The following is a 5,194-nucleotide window of genomic DNA, read 5'->3' on the forward strand; positions in this document are numbered from 1 at the left end:
TTAACAGGACTTTAGACTTTTGAGTTCACCGTCAATTTTGTAAGAACTTTCTATATTACCCTTTTGCTTTGGGAAAAAAAAAATAATAATAATAATAAAGCAAAATTTAGGAACAAGTTCCTTCTCCTATACGCTTCTCCTTCTTGCTCCTCCTCTTCTTCTTCTTCTTCTTCTTGGTGCAATCCCCTCCCTCCCCTGCACTGCTACCCCCTCCCTCACACTGCATAAAGAAGCCCGTCCCACAGCGTTGCTCAGCCTTGTTAATGGTGAGGCTCGGCTAGAATGATTTGTCGGTTCATTGGAAAGGATTACAGCAATGCACTGTTATATGAGATATACTCAGTTTATATTTCCTTTCCCTTTTTTTCAAAAACGATCTTTTTTCTTGCTCATGTTAAGTCGGGAGGAATTAATATTTCTACTTTCTAATGCTTAAGAAGATATTGACAATGGTTAGGTTCCAATATTTTCCCCTGCGCCCCGCAAGCTTTTTAAAGTCTCAACCCACCGTCCCACCCCTGCCAGTTTGAGACTACAATACAGATTTCGTACATTGAACTTCACCCAATCAGCAAGAGTTCCAATCATGGTTTGAGGAATCAGAATGAATTGGATCGGTATTGGCCCTAATTTATCCCCTAACAGTTACATTTTTGTTTTTACATTTTTTTTTTTTTTTTTTTTTTTTTTAATTTTTTTTTTTATGAGAAGCACAATAGAATAGGTGCAATAAATGGTCTCCTTTAAGAGTCTAACTAAAAGATTGCTGAATACCCAAATTTTAGTTTGAATGCACATAAATTCCACCTTCATTAATGTATCACAAAAAAAGAAACAAAGTTTTTTCCCATTTATCTAATCGATCCCACCTAAACTTGCTTAGCACACCCACACTGACCTTCTCTTCTAACCTTCTATAGACTCGTACAGTGTGAGGTGTTGTAGTAAGTTGATGATTGAATAATGAGGACAACATGGTTAATTGATTTTGCAAAAAGAGTCAACTGAATCAAATAGTTAAAACGAAAACAAGTCCAACCAATAATGGGTACTTCTCTTCATGGTCAAGGTCATTTACTCAATATATTTTGATGGCATTTACAAAATTTTGATATTATGCCATATCATTTAGAGTTTGTAACATAAATCATTGGAATTATATGTTAATGGATACTGGTTCTAGTGTTAGAAAATAGTATGTGAAGCAAACGACACTAGGACTTATTGCTACTCAAAACAAGGTGACCAATCAGCGGATAAACGGTGGGAACATGCCCAACCCTTTGTGGTTTTGAGTCTTGGGTGTAGGACAATATTATAAATACTAGGTTTTGATCCTTACAGCTATTATTCACTCTTCCCCACTTTACCACTAAAGTGAGAGAACTAAGAGGTCTAAGGGGTTGTGAAGATCCATAACCAAGAGAGGAAAATTGTGAAGAACTGCATTGATATGAGAACCAATTAGGGTCTCCATATACAGATCTAACATGTTGTATCAGAGGGGTCCATACAGAGCTAGGATCGATTGGTTTTGAATTTGAAATTCCGTATTGACATTGGAATAAGATCCGATCATGTAGAATCAAGTTACCCGATATCAGTGAATGCCGATTCTAGGACCGATTATGGTAAATGTTTCCTTTGATAATGATAAATTATTGTTATTATTATTATTATTATTATTATTATTATTATATATCACACTATCATACTATTATATAAGTGCATGTACCCATGCTTTGTGACTAATCTTTCACTTGACAAAAATATTTTCATCAACAAATCCTTATACTAAATCAATCCATTAATAAAGTTTTTTAAAAGATCAAATAAGTAAATACATTTTTCTTTTATATTATAATAAAATGTAAATCTTTCGACTTTCATAATCCACGATTCTCTACTTATCTATAGATATCTATAGAGGTGAATCGATCTAATAGGGTAAAGATTGTTTTTTCTTTCCATTTAATAAAAGTTAATTAATTTCACGTGCAAGATGTCATACCATATTTGTATCTTGGTTATTACTCTTCATGAAAAGGAAGTTATAGTTATTTCACACCGGAGCCGGGAGAATTGCTGCTACCATTCGATTTCGTATACGTCATCATGAGACTAAGGATGAGATCAGCAAAAGCGTCGGTGATGAACTTGTGGGTGTGGTTAAGGTTGAGAGTGAGATAGCACAAGAGTAATCCCAATCAGACCTCATGTCAAGCAATTGGCGTGCCTCAACCATCTCTTGCATTGATCTTCTGAAGTCCGTGTTAAGGATCTGGCAAGAACGTGGAGATGGGAATTCCTTCGCTTAGTAGTTTCTCGGTTTCTTCTTCTTCTGGAGGAGGAGGGCCTTCCGTTGGTGATTCGATGATGGAGTTAGATCGACCAGGGGAGGAGAAGAAGAAGCGTTGTGAAGCGAAGATGGTGGCCAAATCAGGGATAGTAGTTTCCAGTAGATCCTTGGAATACTCTGAAGATGAGAAGTTGTCGCTGGAACGACTCACTGATTTGGAAGTTGAATCAGCGGTGAGATCATATAACGAGTTGAAATTCTTCACTAGGATCGACGTTGTCTCTGTCTCTATGCTGCTTTCGTGAAGATTCAGTTACCACCGGACGTTTACAGTTGGAGAAGCAGAGATGGAGGTTCTTGGCCAACGAAATTCAGCATTTCTGCTTCTTTGCAATGCGGAGAGAGCGAGAAGAAAAGAGAGGGAGCTCACTACAACAAAATACGCTTGTAGCTACGAATATTTAACTGTGGTTTCAAAATCCGTAGTTAAAAATGTCCTACAACTACGATTTTTCTGTGTGCAATAATAGAAACTACCTATTGTTGTGATATTTGAAAACCGCAATAATAGAGACAAAATCGCAGCTATAAATCACAGTAATATGGTATACTTGTTACTATGGAATTTAAAACCGTAGTAACAGAAATCTTGTAACTACGGAAACAAATTGCAATAAAAAAATTGCAGTAACAGAAAATCTTGTAACTACGAAAATAAAACCGCAGTTAGAAAAAACGTAGTAATATGTGGTACGTATAAAAATCATTTTTACTGCGAAAACGAAACTACAGTTAAAAAGCATAATAACAGAAACCTTGTAATTGCGGAAACAAATTGCAATAAAAAATCACAGTAACAGAAAATCTTGTAACCACGAATATAAAATCATAGCTAGAAAAAGCACAGTAATATATGCTACTTATTGCTGCAGTAGTTAAGACTGCAGTAAAAAAAAAAAATGTTACTGCAGAAACAAAATTGCAGTTAAAAAACGTAGTAACAAAAACCTTGTAACTACGAAAAAAAATCACAATAAAAAATCATGGTATTAAAAAATCTTGTAATTATGGAAATAAAATCGCAGTTAGAAAAAACACGGTAATATGTGCTACTTATTGCTGCAGTAGTTAAGACTGCAGTAAAAAAAATATTTATTACTGTAGAAACAAAACTATAGTTAAAAAGCGTAGAAACAGAAACGTTATGTCATCGGATCCCGACTGAAAAATTTAATGGTTTAGATTTAAGATTTTTATTTTTCATGGTCCCCTCACAATTTTATGCTCTTATCATTCAAAGACATTAAGGGTCCTCAGAATGATATTTAGTTATGGAACGATTTAGAGGTTCGGGATTCAGGGTTTCATTTCTAGGGTTTAGACGGTCATTTATGATTCTGATTACTCACCATTTTTAAAGTACATTAACAAGATTATGTTCCCAAATTTAATTTTAATAGTGTACATTTTTTAAAGATTTTTTTTTTTGCAAATTTAATTTAATAAATATATATGGGTGTCAACGGGTCGGTCCGGATCGATTTTTTGTGTGGGAATGCTAAAACCAAAACCAAACCAATAAGGAAATTCGGGTTTTGATTCTGTTTCGATTTTGGTGCGATTGGGTTTTGGGTTGTCTTCGGTTTGTAATTGGGTTGGTTTTGGTTTTTTTTAAGCCAGTATCAGTTTGGTTTTGGGTCCATTTGGTTTTCGATGCGGTTTGATTTGGTTTTGGGGTTGCAATACTCCAAACCGAAACCGAACCAATAAGGCTTCAGTTCGATTTGGTCCAGGCTGTTATCGATTTGGTTTTACGGTTCAATTTATGGTTTGACACCTAAATATATGTGTGTAATATAACCAATAGATCGAATGATCAATATACAACACAATAATAGATGTTAAGGACACTTGATCATAACAATCAATGACCCTATTTCATTATTTTGAATAAAAAGATAGGATGACAACCTTAAATTATATTATATAAAGCAGGGTTGGGGTGTGTCGGGTCCTCTAGTCCCAGACATGGTTCTAATAAGTATTGATATCAAACTATAGCGGGTGATACAAATTGGTTTGACATATCTCCAATTCCGATACCTAGCTGATACCATATTGATTGAACGATACAGACCAAGGGTAAAAAAAGTCAAAATATGTTTTTTTTAAGGAAAATTAAAGATATTATGTTCGATTCAGGTGATCCAATACCGATCCCATATCAAGTTTTTTCGAGATGGCAGATTTCCATTCCAATATTGTCCACTAAAATCATACCAGCCATCGGATGCGACACCTGGTGTCCCAGCGGTAAGAGAGGATTTGAATCCACTAAAATCAGAACCCTACCATTCCCTTCCTGCGCGCTGAAATGTCTTTCAATTTCCCAATTTTTTCCCTCTACCACTTTTCCCCGAGGCTATGTTTGGTAGCCAAGAGAAGAAAAGAAAAGAAAAAAAAATACACTTTTTGTACTTTTTTTCTTGGGTTAAGAATTTCCCTTTGTACTTAATATGTTTTCACCCAAGAGAAGATTTACCTTTTGAAATTCAAAATTCCTCTTGAGAATTGTGAAGTTTACTTTTGCTCCAACAAGAAAAAATATTGTAAAAAACACAAGAAAACATTAGAAAATATGAAAACAAAATAAGACAAAAAATGAATGATTACACAATGATTTCCTATGGCTATGTTTGGTAGCCAAGAGAAGAAAAACAAAAAAGAAAAAAGAATCTAAAAAAGAAAAGAAAAGAAATGAAATGATGAGAAAATAAAAAGAGTATGTATATTTGGTTTACCAAGAGAAGAAAAGAAAAAAATTCAAAAAATTTTGAATTTTAAGAGAGAGATAGACACATAGGAAATCATTGTGTAATCATTCATTTTGTCTTT

General features: G+C 34.4%; 1 pseudogene; it reads right to left on the bottom strand.

Annotated features, from left to right (window-relative positions):
• Window positions 1–1,474: 1,474 nt before the first annotated feature.
• LOC122068087 lies at window positions 1,475–2,592 on the bottom strand (annotated as a pseudogene).
• Window positions 2,593–5,194: the final 2,602 nt, after the last annotated feature.

Source organism: Macadamia integrifolia, unplaced genomic scaffold (assembly GCF_013358625.1).
Source record: "Macadamia integrifolia cultivar HAES 741 unplaced genomic scaffold, SCU_Mint_v3 scaffold3378, whole genome shotgun sequence".
Lineage (NCBI taxonomy): Eukaryota > Viridiplantae > Streptophyta > Magnoliopsida > Proteales > Proteaceae > Macadamia > Macadamia integrifolia.